Source organism: Lutjanus erythropterus, chromosome 1 (assembly GCF_056507025.1).
Source record: "Lutjanus erythropterus isolate fLutEry1 chromosome 1, fLutEry1.hap2, whole genome shotgun sequence".
Classification (NCBI taxonomy): domain Eukaryota; kingdom Metazoa; phylum Chordata; class Actinopteri; order Lutjaniformes; family Lutjanidae; genus Lutjanus; species Lutjanus erythropterus.
In genome coordinates this window covers 23,394,095-23,408,993 of record NC_139317.1, presented here as the reverse complement: position 1 = coordinate 23,408,993, position 14,899 = coordinate 23,394,095, and the positions used below count along the sequence as shown (strand labels likewise).

General features: G+C 40.6%; 1 long non-coding RNA gene across 1 annotated transcript in view; it reads left to right on the top strand.

The window, feature by feature from the left end:
• LOC146332923 (uncharacterized) overlaps window positions 1-14,899 on the top strand; it is an 89,738-nt gene that overhangs the window by 20,623 nt on the left and 54,216 nt on the right. The window contains exon 2 of the long non-coding RNA XR_014771288.1: window positions 11,487-11,593. This is a non-coding gene — a long non-coding RNA (uncharacterized LOC146332923). The remainder of the gene's footprint in view (window positions 1-11,486; window positions 11,594-14,899) is intronic.

The following is a 14,899-nucleotide window of genomic DNA, read 5'->3' as shown; positions in this document are numbered from 1 at the left end:
GCATCTCATTCATTTACAATCTGCATAAAATCTGCTGAAATGTTGTTTGAATTCTGTGATGCAGATTCCCTGACCAATTTTATTTACAAAGAAGACAGTATTCTGTGCCAGAATTCCATAATATTATTTTTGTTCACTTTAAGCTACTTTACTTCCTCTCCCTCTCAGGCCTGGTTTGTAGCAATTATGTGTGTGCATCCAGCTCTGCAGAGGGCCTTAACAACTGACCAAGATGCAATTGTTTTGGGCTACATTACATTACCTTACTTTACTCTTCCATGAGTTATGACTCATTCTGTTTAATTCAACATATCATCCAAGTATATCCATAGTGTCACAGTTATAGATTTGTTCAAAGCAACCACAGTTTTTTTTGCCTCCAGGGACATCAGTGTTTTCTGTCACTGCTGTACATCAGAGTTGTTTGTCCCCACCTAGAAGATAGCTAGTTTATTTCAAGGGTGTTTAGATATATCTGTTTACTCTTTCTTATCTCATTCTCTTGTCTCTGTCCTCTGGATGTTTGTCTTGTTAATTTCTCTCATTCTTCCTCACCACAACTTCAATTACAGTAGATCCTGGCACATATGTCTCTGTGGTGTCCCAGTCCACATCACTCTTAGGTGCCACTATTTGTAATGTTCTTCTCTACTGCCCTTGACACAGTGTTTGTGTTTTCTTCATACTCAAGTCCACCCGTGCAGTTGTCCACTAATGTATTATGCCACTGACACTAATATGTAGTTTCTGCTGCTGGGGTTTCCCTCACATCAAATCGATTACAAAATATGTTTTGGAACCGTAAAACCATTGCATAATAACATATGAATAATAACACCTTCCAGTTTTTTGCTTGATGATACATTCTGAAAATGTTCACAATTAATGAACCACCCATGTACCAAACAAATGGTATAATAGCTATTATTTTAATTATTTGTTTTCTAAGTTTTCCTCTCTACTAATTATTTAACATGTTAAATACAGTATGCAGTATAATTTAATATAGTTATTTCTTGCATAGTCATATTGGTGCACAGTCAAATTCACTATATTTGACACCATGTTGTTAATCTGTGAATTTTTTCCCTCTATAATCTGCATCGGAATAGGTCTCAAAATCCCATATTAGCCGGTCACTAGGAAGGAGATTGAAACAGATTCTTTTGTAGTGAAGCTGCTGATTGACAATATTGTGCACAATGTTCAATATCTTTTTAATGTGACCACAATAACTATTCATTGTTTTCTTCAGAGAAATGTGTTCTGTTTTGGAATTTATGACTGTTCTGCAAGTTTTTACTCTTTGCAAAGTCATCCAGTGTGCTGGATTGGACCCTTTGGTGGGCTGTTTGTGGCCCAGGGGCTGTAAGTTTGATGCCCATGGTTTAGCATATTATTTTTAAATGTAGTTATATTAAGTAGGATTACTTCTCTAAGTATAAAGGGTAATAAATTGAGAGTAAATTTCTTTTCTTGACGCATTCAACATGCCTTTATTCTTATCTTACAGTAATTGACCCTGTTGATGTCTCATGTTTTTTATCCAAGTACATACTTAAGTTAAACTCTTTGTTCCTCATTGTACAAAAGATTTTTGAATCTGACACCAATAACCATGTAGGCAGCATTTAACCAACATATATCTTTTGCAAAGTGTCATGAAGCTTTCCTGTGCTTAATGTATTTACAGTCCCGTCTCACCTCCTCCCAACCTTTTAGTTTTACTTTGTCCTACCCCAATCTTATCTATGCCTATCATCCTATCATCACTCTCCCTCTTGTACCCATATTCCTCTGCCTTTTTTCCTCTCTGATCCTGCACCTCCTCTTCAATGTGACTAGTGTGATGGTAGGCAGGCAAGTGCATAGTGCTCTAACAAACCCAACGTTACCAAAGAGCTTTGGCCGTGGGAAGTCTTGCTTTGTATTTCTGCGGAGATTGGCTAATATTCCTGTGCACCACGTTGAGAAATATAAGGAGAAATAGGCATTTCATCTTAATGAACCTTTTCCTCAGAGTCGACTCACAAGAAGAAGGCAAATCTATAAAAAGTTCTAAGAAGTAAAAGGCATTAAAGGCTGTTAGCTCTAAAAGGCACATTTCCTCCTTTTGTTCTGGCCATGATTGAGGTAATTCCCCAGATTTGCACTGAAAACACTGCTTAATGTTTTTGGCTTGTGGGAATAAAAATGAAAATGGGTCTCAAGGTCCTTATTACAAGCCTTTTGTGTCAATCATTTTGAAACAAGGCTTCCATCTACAGTATTTCTGTTCCATCCGTCCTCTCTTTGCAGCCTTATATAAGACTGGACATGGGTAAGGAGTGGGCATTGAAGTCGCACTCCACTGACCAGGTCTAGTGAGTTTCATGGACAGAACAAACTTTAGATGTTATGCATTGTTAAGATACAACACAAGGCTTTCCCCAGCAAAGTTGTTAGGCCCAGTGGCAAGTATCTTATGACACAGGCCGATGGCTAGGGGCTTGGCCTGGGCCAGTGACAAACTGAAGGCAGCATTAAGTAGTGCCCTATAGTCTTTGTAATAAAATAATCATGGCTGGAATTGGGAAATTGAGCATTTATAAAAGCTGTATATTAAGTTGATGCTTAAAGCTGAGTGGAAATGTGGAAATATGACTGCATAATGTGTGCCTCTCTGTAGTGCATTCACATTTTAACCAACAGATGCTGCTGGTCAGCTTTCCAAGAATTATTTTTGTTTCCGACTGAGCTGCTCCTGTTGTTTTAAAAAGAAGGAAATGCTAAGAGCGTAAAGAGGAAACCCTGCAACAGAAACATCTTTGCAGTCATTCTTCCAACTTGCTAACAAAAAGAATGACAGTTCATCTGTTGACATAATAATAATGATAATAATAATAATTAATAATATGAAATAATAGTAAGAAGAAATGACTGCTTAAGTAGAACCAGGCAATCAGTGCACACAACAGGCAGCGGATTTTAAATAGTAATTTTTTCGGGGGATGTCTCATTGCATTGTTACGGCTAGCTTGAATATGACCACAATAGACCCTTCCAAAGTCCCGTCCCTTTTCGCGCTCTGCTTTAAATAGCTACTTAATCTACATCAATCATTATCTAGCTAGTTAGCTGCTGTTTTGCTAACATAAGCTAACTTAAGATGTGACCCCATATGTTGCTTTTACAGGAATAAGGGTGACGTTAAATGAGGACCATGTTTGCCCTGCCCATCGGGCAACTCCATGCAGAAATTGTATGCTGTATTTATACCATGAATTTGTATCAATGAGTTGACTAATACCTACAGCACTTTGAGCTACGGATGCATGTCCTCTTGCTTCACAAATACAAAGTTGGCTCTGGCGTTTGAGCAGCTCTCATAACCCTAGCGGGAGGATTTGCCAAAAAGTCTTGAAGAAATGTCTTTTTCAGTCCAATTAAGTCTGTCATTGCCCTTTAGCAGTAAAATGTTGAGGCAGCAGAATTTTTTCACAGCCAGCAGAGGTCATGTTCCTGTGTGCTTGCCTAGCTCTATTCTTATGAGTGCTCCTTGCCTTTTTCTCATCACATTCACAGCCTCAGCTCCTTTTAAGTGGGTGGGACAGGGGAGATTTCCACCAGACAGGTTGTCTCCTGACAGTACTGTAAATTGTGAGTAACATATAATTTCTAGAGATTCTCAGTGGCAAGGACTCATAGTGTTTCTGCAGGACTTAGTATTATTAGATCAGTATGGCACATGTGACAGGGAACCTCCCGTCCCAGGTAGCGCTGTGACTGTCCATCCAACATACTGCGCTTTGGGAGATCATCTTGGCAGCCATCATGCATTGGGATGATGCTATCAAAGCAGAGTAAAGGGGTTGAGCCAAGTAAAATTAACATATTCTGTTACAGTCAGATTAATTGATATAAGAAAACTGAGGTTAAAGAGGTAGGAAAGATGGAGGGAGAGGCCACTAATGATGAGGTGATGAAAACTACTGGAGAAGGGAGGTGGACTCCTATGAGCAATTTACTCCAAACTAAATAAACTTTACCAAGTATGTATGTGTATTCAAAAAGGTTTTATGGTAAGATTTAATGACCAAAACAAAGTGCAACATTTGGCTTTGTAAAAATGTTCATATGTCGTCTCATTCACTGTACCTGCATCCGGTAAACAGTGTCATATGACTAATAGTGTTTTTTTTTTTTTTACATCTGTCATTCGAGCTCTGTGATTTGGTTTTCCTGCTGTATCTTCTTCCAAACTCCTGCCTCTGGCTTGTTTGTCAACAAATACTTGCAGCACATTATGCAACAGCTGTTCAGCAAACAGATACCCCAAATTGAATTTATTTAAAGATGCTGCAGATCGTCCAGTTTGATACAGTTACATTATTGTTTTGCAAAAAAATTAATAATAACTGTATGTGTTTATCCACATTGCATTTTTTAAGGCTAAGCACTAAGGCTAGGAAACATATTGATAAGATATTGTGTATAATATAATATAATATGGCATAAGTGTGGTCTTTTCCTGGTTTTAAAGGCTGTAATACAGTAAAGTGATGTGATTTTATGAACTAACCAGACTGATTTAGTTGTTCTATTATATGTCTTAACTCCATTTCTAATGTTATAACCACATTGCTGATGATTATTTATCAAAAGTCTCATTGTGCTAATATCTTGTTAAAGCAACAGTAGTCATCCCTACAATATTGCAGCAATGTTGAGGTATTTGGCCAAAAATAAAGCTTAGTGATATTTGATTTTACTTCATGTACTTTTAGCTAGTTTAATCTACGGTGATGCATCATATTCTAAGTATATTTGTGCACGATTTTAAAATTTACATTATTTTATTTTAGGGAAAATGTGTATATGATGCATAGTGTAAAAATACAATTGCTATAATCCATATCATGTCATTAATGCAGTGATATTATCATATATCATGTCTAAAAGAATTCATGATGACAATATTATCTTGATATCTATAGAAAACTTGAAGGAAAAAATGTTATTTGTCAAATTTACTTTTAACTTTGTTTATTGTGTGTTTTGACTCCTTTTTTGAGGGGGTAAATAAATTAAAAATATACAAAAGTGTAGAAAAAGATCACCTAAACTTAATGGATGGTGAAAATATGTCCATTGGTGGCATTGGGGAGGAGAGAGCATACAGTATGTATTAAGAGGCACAGAATTGACACAATATTGTCATTATTATAACATTATATCAATATTTGATTTTTTTAAATGTCACATTATCGTCAGTACCCGTATATTACAACATCCCTACCACATATAAACTCTAATTAGCTCCACTCAGGGTTCCCACAAGAGTTTTTCTTAGAAAAATTTACCAAGCCAAAGACTTTAACTGTGGTCCTGGCGTGAATTGGCACCGCAGAGCTCAAATGTAAAGAAGCACGCTTTATAAGTTGCTCCTTTAACATACAGTATATCAAAGTAGCCACTGTAACTATTAAAGTGTGTGTGGTGGGTGATGATATAGTGTGCATTACAAAGCTGGGGTGTAAGAGTTGTGGTGTTAACTGTCTGCTGGCGTAATGAGAGAGTGAGCTGTCAGAGACACGCATGTAATGGCTCCCTTGCCAGCCGCCCAGTTCAGGCCCTGTGGGACACAGCACAGACACCATTTCTTTCACACTGTCTCATCTTCTGCACTCTCTTTCACTCTCCTCTCCTCCCTCTCCGTCTTGTCCTCCCTCCCCCTCACTTCCTCTCCCACTCTCCTTTGTCAAGCTCTGACCTGGACAAGGTGCATGGCAGGCCTCTCATATCTTTTGTCTCTTTCTGTTGCACACATAGTAAATCCTACACATGCCAACAGTCGCATACACACATACAGAATCTCACTGAGCATGCAGGACTCAGGAGGGGCATTTAGTGACTATATCCCCTAGGATGGCCTACTCTACTCAGTATACAGTGAGTTTCTCATGGGCAGTCAAGTCTGTCCTCACTGAAGCAGGCACACTGGCAGCAGCTTCTCCACAGACCAGGCAGAATAGTCGCACTGTTATGCTACATCTTTATCTCTCTGACAGCCATAGTGTGCTTTAAGGACCACTCTGTTAAGAGGAGTGAGTTCAGAGTCAACTTCCTACTGGACATGTCCTTCAAGTGCAAGGTCATTTCACGTTTGTAGTTTCACTGAAAACAAGAAGGCTCTGCAGCTTTCACATTGAACTGTGACATTAGAAAAGACTTAAAAATGGGGATACAAAAGATTCCCTCATGAGTTATATAGTGTTCTTGGCTTAAAGGGACAGCTAACCCCAAAATCAAAAGTACATATTTTTCCTATCCCCTGCACTGATATGTATCCCTCTAGATTGTTGGAGATATCAGCCATAGAAGTGCCTACCTTCTCTTGAAAATAATGGAACTAGAGAGCACCCTAGTTGATGTGCCCAAAGTGCCAAAAAATATATATTTGAAAAATTCAACACCTCTTTCTCTTTCCAGAAATCATGGCCTTGTTAATCAAGATAATCCACAGACCTTTCCACAGCTACCACAGACTTGGCAGCTCACACCAAAAAAACCTAGATAGATGAATAGCACTACAGGTAAAAGGAAAAACTTGTATTTTGGATTTTGGGGTGAGCTGTCCCTTAAAGGTATTGCTAATGTGCAGTACCACAGTCTCAGGATTTCACAGATTGCACATCCACTCTATGGCTGAACTTCCTCCTCCTCCTCCTCTTTCCCTCTGCTCCCAGCCAATCCATAAGCATTCATCCCTGGAGGCTTGCCGTTATGACAGTTCTTTCATCAGCCATTACTGCTGGTGTTAATGGCATCCTCATGCTGACTTTAAAGACTGATTATCATATTGTGTAGGTTGATTGACAGTTGACCTTCACACAAGTTTATGGAGAGCCAGCTAGAGACAGCGGGGTCACCTCGATTGCCTCTGTGACAGCGTATTAATACTAATCTGATAGAATTACCAGGAACCAATTAATCTGCAGACCCCAGACAAGACAGTGGTTAAAGAGATAGTGCTGCTTCGCAGCTAGTCACTAAATGTTCGGTCCCGCATGCTCAGTGTGAGTCTGTATATGTGTATGTGATTATTCACATGTGTGCGATTTACTTGGTTGAGGCATACACATAGGTGCATGGATTTCACTACAGGAGGGGTTAATTCCTGTCAACTCCATCAGTGTGTGATGAGCCAAAAGGTGAGGTGCATGGCTGTGCAAATGCTGAGGTGAGGTTACGCTGACCCAGTGTGGTATACAGTTGACTTATTAGTGCAAGAAATGAGGCGAAGTAGAAAAAATCTGTGGGAACTATCTTGTAGCCTGACTGTACTGTTTAAGGAGACATGTGCTGATACTTTTTGCTGGACAATATTTGTGAATTAATTCTTGGGACCAATAATTTGTTCTGTTAGTCATATTTTTAAAGGGCCAGTGTGTAGGATCTATTGGCATCTATCAATGAGCTTACAGATTGCAAACACCTCGTTTCATCTGCCCATTCCAAGCTTGTGGGGCAGGGGTTTGCAAAGTCTGAGACTATGGACCAGCCCACAGACAAAACTTAATGGATCTCTGTTTATGATTATGTTATTTGATCCCTTAGACACTCAACAGTTGTGCCAAGATAGACTAATATTGATGTTTTACTTAACTTCAGACTACACCAAATACATAAAAAAGGATCTTCCCAAAGGCATTAATTACTTTCTGGCTCTGGAAAAGTAGGAGAAACTGTAAAATTCCCCAATACTGTATCCAAACTATCTCTTAAACCAAATCACCCACATTTAGGCTATTCTATGTGATCTCCTTTTGATAACTAATCTAAAACCCAATGCTCCTGACTGTATGGAACAAATTTAATGTAACCACTTAAACACCGACAGACTGAGTAGTGTTTCTATTTTTACAGACTCAACCTTATTTTGAAATCTAGTGAAGAGCCTCGAGTTTCAACTATCAGGATGAGTTTTGGTGACAGTAATTCTATACATAATTATTCAAAAACATCTAGAATATTTTTATTTATTAGTATGTAGTATGAAGGGAGTACAACTCTTACTTTGTTGTACAACCCTGTGTTGTATAACGATAATAAATGTCCTTGAATCACAACCATAAAGTTATGTTTCGTTTGTTGGTTTGAATTTCCTGTATTACAGTAATTAACTTTAGTTAGGTTGTAGAACAAATAGATACAGAAAGTATATTGATGGGTATTACCATAAAGTGTGAAAGTGTGAATGTTGCACAAATAGAAAATATGTCTGCTCACTGAATATATGCTCTGATGATGCTTTGGCTAAATGTCATGCCATTGATAACATATGGACCATATAATCCTACTGATGTATTTCCCATCGTCAGTTTTCTCCCTGTCAGTGGTAGAGATTGTCACCTGAGATTCTGTGTTTCCTTTTCAAATTGACCTCAGCAGATATCATTGATAATTAAACATTTTCATGGGAGCATGAAGAAATAAGGGCTGTGTTTGTTCAGCGAGAGATAACATTCTCAGACAGTAACCAAAGCATGGCAGAACAGCCCGGCAATATTACCTCACGCTGAGCTGCATAATAAAGAGGGCCCGCATGCATATTAATATCAGCACTCTGCATAATGTCTACATCTTATGACAGGCTCAGAAATACAGACACACCTCATTGGTGTTGCTGAACCTTCCTAAGGCTTCACTATCGCTATTTGCGTCCACATTCTCTCATGCAGGGCAGGATCTCCCCTCACCCTGGTCTCACCCACGTCAGCTCCTCTGGCCCTGGCTGCCAGCCTCTTTTCCCACACTCCGCCAGTCTTGCACACTAACACTCCTCCTTAGAAACGCATGGTGGAGGTGTGTGATGCCAAACGAGTTCCTCGTTACCTCCCCCCGCTTGTTCGGTAGAAGCTTTTGGAAGAACTACAGCGACATCTGCATGTGCCATGGTTACAGAGCGCCAGGCTCGTACCCACCCACTTCACTGGGTTTCCCCTGCCAGCCTGTTCCCCCCCGTCTGTGCTGCCCCTCCTCTTCGCACCTGCGGCAATCATTTCTCAAATTACTAAACATGGCTAATTGTGTGAGGCGTGAAGCTCACTTCATTTGAATATTCTGGCTTGGGGGGGGATTTGCCTTGCATAGGGGAAGAATTAAGCAAGGATGTCTGGAAACGGGAGCCGCAATTAGATACACAGCTCTCTGTGGAGTAAAATTTTACCACAGAATTGTTTTCCATGCTGTTAATGTTGTACCTTACCAGGGTATTTTTTTTGTATGTGAGCTGATTTCATTCAATTAAAAAGTGAATTTTGAATTAGACTCCATTCTTTATTTTTTATCTTTTTGTTTGAAAGTCACAGTAATCTAAATCTTCTTCAGGAAGTGATTCTTTTGGAAGATTTAAGAAAGAGGCTTTTTGCAGTCTTCTTCAAACTGTTACATTTTCAAATTCCTGAAATTAGATTTATTTAAGAGGAGGCAGAATTAACTAGTTGGAAAGTACTATTATTGGTCCCATTGCGTTTAATTTCAATAATGGCATCTTCCTATATGGTACATCTCTTATCAGTTATTCCAAGTTTATAAAATGTTGAAATCTCACAGTATGTACTGTGTGTGTGTGTGTGTGTGTGTGTGTGTGTATAAAGGGGATTAATTTATCACTAATTAATCCAGATATAATGGGCCTGGTTCTAAAGTGAGAATCAAGTTTGGGTTTGGTTGTGGCATTTATTTTGGGGTGTGTTTATGTGAGGAATAACTTGAAGCAGTTTTTGTTGTCTTGTGTGGGTAGATCATTTGAAAAGACACAGAACAGAAGAGTCTCAGTAATTCCCAAGTTACAAGTAAGAAGGTTTTAAGTCCTCAGTCGTTTAGCCTGTACCCAGCCTGGCTCACACCTGCTGCCAACAATCACCTGCAGTGCTCTGCCCACATTGTATAATATTTTAAACATATACATGAACTCTTAAAAAAAAATTAACAATGAATTGTTCATTCGGACATGTTTCTGTATTCATAATTTAGGTGGCCACATGCAAATACCTCAAAGTCAGAAATCGCAATAATAATCTAATTTCTGTTCCATTCACAATTCCACAAACATCCATTAGTTCTACGTGAACAGACATTCACTGTATGTGAGATGGGTCCTTGCACAGATTGCAAGGTGCTCAATTAATCCGTGTCGGAAAGGTTGAGCACACTGACTTTTTTAATTAATGTTGAATTAAACGAATTGGCAGGTTGCCAGAAACGAGGCACACAGCTTTGAAGATTGTCATCGCATAATGAGTCGCTTTTTTTCTCTATATTTTATGCTTTTCTGTTTCCAGTCCCTCGCTCTCCGCTGCCATTTGCTCGTATGCCTTAGCGATTTAATGATATGCAAATGAAATATGCATAAAACCATTCTGCTGTAGGATGATTAAGCACAGAGGACATTAGCCAGTGCCCGCCACAGTGTCTGTTGTCTCCTCTGCATTCCGCTTCGGCCAGGCGCCAAGAACACCACTCTAATAAAGATCAATGCTGCTAATGCACTAATCATTTGAATAGCACAAATAATATCCACTTTGAGAGAAATTAGATTCCAGGAAGGGATTCTTCTCGCTCCAGTTTTGTAAGATCCAGAACCAGGAGAGGCAGATGTCTTCATATGAGAGAGTTGGTGCTCTAGAGAGCAGGCAGAGAGCAAAGAGAGCAGGTTTTCCAAGAGGGAGCACATGAACATCACGGGCAATGCAGGAGCTTTTCTCTGCTTGTTTGTGAGTACTGTGGCATTATTTGACTACTGGCATATAACGAAGGAAGAAAAATACCGTTCTTGCCTTCCCTCTCTCTCTCTCCCTCACACACACACACACACACACACACACACACACACACACACACACACACAGACACACACACACACACACTCCACCCCCCATTCCATTCTGCTCTCTCGTGCAAGCCCTCTTTTTTTTTTTTTGTAATCCATTTGTGTAATGAAGACGCTGCACAATTAACATCCCCCATGGAATTAAATAAAAGGGTGATTATCCAAAGTTCATTAGCTCCGAAAGATTAGAATATCCACGTTTCCCGGCGATGAATATGGAAAAAAATACGACATCAATTACAATTTAATTTGTTAATCGTATTTGTTGCGATCGCGATTATCACATCTGAGATGCCCAAAAAGATGCCATCTTTCAAGCGGTCCTTCCTCAGTGGTGGTACAACCAGATTCAGACATCTTGGTAGTGCCAAGGTTGGGTAGCAAGCACAAAGATGTTATAATCCCTCCCTTTGGATGACTTCCTTAATTATTCATATTGTACAACCATGCCTCTTGTCCAAAGAAATCCAGGAGAAAAAAAAAGAAACAATAGTTGTTGGATGCCAGTGGGTGAATATCCTTGCGTTGCTAATTACTGTTTTAATTCCGACTGTGCATATTAACAATGAAAACGAACTTAATGAAAGCCTCCGTTGTGTGTCTTTTCCAGCGATGCCCATCCTTGGCTCCGTGCCCGATGCCAGCAGACCTCGCGGGAACCACAGGAACATTCCTTCGGACCCAGAGAGTACCCCGAACCGCAACTCAAACCAGTTGGTAAGTCTGCGTTGCATCTGTTTATGGTAGTTTAGCGCAGGAGGGAAAATCCTGAAAGGGTGGAGTTTGTTCATTTCTTTTGGATGGTTGGCAAGAAGGGGGCAAAAAAGTCGTGGAGATGTGGGGAGTGGGTGTGGAGGACGTAAGGAGTTCCCACGGCCTCACTACCCCCAGTTTGGTTGCAGGCAGGCCAGCACCTCCCCCTCAGTGTCTCTTGAACTCAGGATGCCTGCTTGTTCCTGTGCCTTCTGTACCCATTCCTCTCAGTTTTTGTTGTGTCCGTGCCACCTCTCTCACTTGGCTCTCATGCTGCTGGATACTATACTGAACCCATAAGAACTGAAGTCCATGATGATTGCTGTGAATATAGATGAATCACAAATGCCAGCATTCTTCTCTGCTAGTGCTTGGCTTGCTGCAGATGTAGAAATTCCTCATCTTTTCATGACTTTTTAAGATTTTTCTGCTCCAAGAAGTTGCCATCACAGAAAATCTATCTTGTAGAGGACAACAGGATGGGTGCTTTAATTTTGATCAGTACAAGTTCAAATAGAGGGAAAAAAGTTAATTAATTCCTGTCTGTCGGCTGATTATAATTTGTTTTGGCAGTTCATTAGTATGCATCCTCATGTTTGCATTTTTTGTCTCTCTTTTGTGTCTGTGACATTGTAAACAGCTGCTATTGAGCTTCAGGCACAGTCCCTCAGGTCCATTCTTCCCCCCTCCTCCTCCTCTTGTAGGCAGGCACACAAGTGATTGGCAGATTGGCAGCGTCTGTTGCAGCAGTGGCTATGGTAGATGTTCAGTGTGACTGCCAGCCAGTGCAATAAGAAATGGCAGTTTACACTGGGGAAAATGTGGGGTAAAGAGGGAAGAGAGTTGGCACAAAAAGAGGCACTCGCTTCACACCCTCTGCTAAGAGTTGAACAATTCGCCGCTTTTGTCTTGCTTCGTCTTGTTTTTGTTGTTTTTTTTATCCCCATTAAAGATTCTTTTGTTGATAATTCAGGTCGTTCCTTTGATTGAGTGTGTCATCCTAATTAACGAAGCAAATTTTGCTCTAATTAGTCTTATCGGATGCTGTAATGTCTCTGTTTGTTCTTTTCTCTTTTGTTTTTGGCAACTGGTACGTGAAGGGTATCCGATTGTGTGGATTTGGCTTAATTGCGGTATATCTCCCTCGTCCTTCGCCAGTTTTCGTGCCATGTGATGCCATCACACTCCCGCTGGCACCCCACTTGAGACCCACAAGTGCCAGATTATTGCTCCTTGGGCATCCTCCAAACCAATGACTTTTACCCAAGTCCATAAATGCCAACTGTGAGATGGAAATGGCATTTGTCATCGCCTGTATATTCCAAGGGTACGTCCTTTACTGCTAACGAATGAGTTGGCATGGCGTCTCCTGCCCAGATGGCTGGCTGGCTGCCTGGCACAGAGAGCTGTGCCTCAGATGGTTAGAGAGAGAGCAAGAAGGAGCGAGTGGGAGGAGCTTCCTTTTGTGCCACCGCCACACCCCCACTCATCACTAGAACAACAAAACAGCCATAAGTTTCATTTGTTTTTGTTTTAGAATTTCCACCTCGTTCGTTAGTCCCATGTGACGCCGTATCCATTTCCCGCTCTTGTGCATCTGGCACCCATTGCTGTAAGTTCACTTCCTGTCTCACATCTTCTGCGATACACAGTTTTGCCATATTTTGGATATCCACCCTTCTACTTCCATCATTGTGCCATGCAGCAACAGCTATATCCATCTGAATGCCAGCTCCCAAGATTCATTCAGGTGTAGGTTACATCTGTCTTCTCTCTATCTCTCTCCGTCAGCAGATGTTTACTTGTCCTCCAAGGCGATACTGAAGTGAGGATGAATATGTGTCTGAATATTTATCTTCTCTCCAACTTCTAATATTTATCAGACAGACCTCCATCCATGAAGAAAGAAAAACAATATAAAAGAAAAACTCAAAGCATGTGACGCTACCAAAATGACGACAGGACCCTTCTGTCTCCCAGGCTACATCTAACCATCTACCCTAGAGAGCGAACAGAAGTCCGCCTTGGTGCTACCACTGAATGGATGGCACTGTGCCAACTTCTCTCTGCCATCAACCGCATTCGCTCCTTGTTTCCCTTATTTGCCCATCCCCTTTCTCTCTCAGTCCCTCTCTTACCCACCCTCCTCCTCACACTAGTTTTCCTTCCACATGCCCAGGACACCCGCCTTCCATCTCCTTTTTTTTTTCTTCTATGAGCTTGACATTAATTAACATTTGGGTTAATTGATTCTAAAAGCTGATGATTTCCTCTAACAGTCCTCGTAAGTCGACGGGCTAGCTGCATCGCTCCATGCCATGTAACCTCGGTGCCTGGCATTAGCTGTGCCTCTGCTTTGCCCTTCCTCTTCTTTGGTCCTGGATGGAGAAACAGAGAGCCTTGGTCCACAACCAGCAGCCCTGGTGTAGTGCAACAAACCCAGGGTGATCTGTGCCTGCATGTGCCACAGTACACACTGAAGAAGCTGCTTATCTGCCTGCAGCTGACAGAAGTTGACGTTTTGCTGGCTGGTCCCACTGCACAATGTTGTCCTGGCATTTTATGAATAATCAAAATCCCCCTTTGACCACCTTCAGTTCTTTTTTTCTTTACGTACTTCCCCCATTTTACTCTCCCCACCTCTCTTCCAGATCTACACACCCCTCCTTTCTCTCGCTCACTGTTTGTAATTGTCTTTAATTGTACTGTGTCACTATCACTTACGCTGTTGTTTTAAGCTGCATTTGTGAGCATCTGGTTCACCGTTACTTTAGTGAGATATGTACAGAAAGCGTAACGAACGGGTTGTAAACAAATGACTTTCTCTATTCGGACAATTGTGATAAAGCTCTGTATATTACGTGCAGTAATTAGCTCTCTCTCTCGTCTTGTCATTAGCGTTGTTGTCGGTATCGCATATTTGATTAAATAATTATCTTGGCCACATCTGCTTTTTTCTTTTTCGTAGATTTATATTCTGGTCGTTTGGTGCGGAGCTTATGAGGTTAAAGCGGGAGACAAAAATAGTTTAATTATTTAATAAACCCCCCCTCCCTCTGAAGAGGGTATGCATACTGCTGCTAATTAGCAGTGCTGCGGCTCGCTTTAATAGCCGCACTAGAATTGACTAATTAAGAGAGAAATTTACAAACGCTCAAAAATACTGCATGCGACACACTGCACCCAATTGCTGTATCAGTTGTTACGTACAGTACTCTGTCTGTTATATCTGTATATATGCTGTACACATTTTCTGTTTGGCAGTTGTGT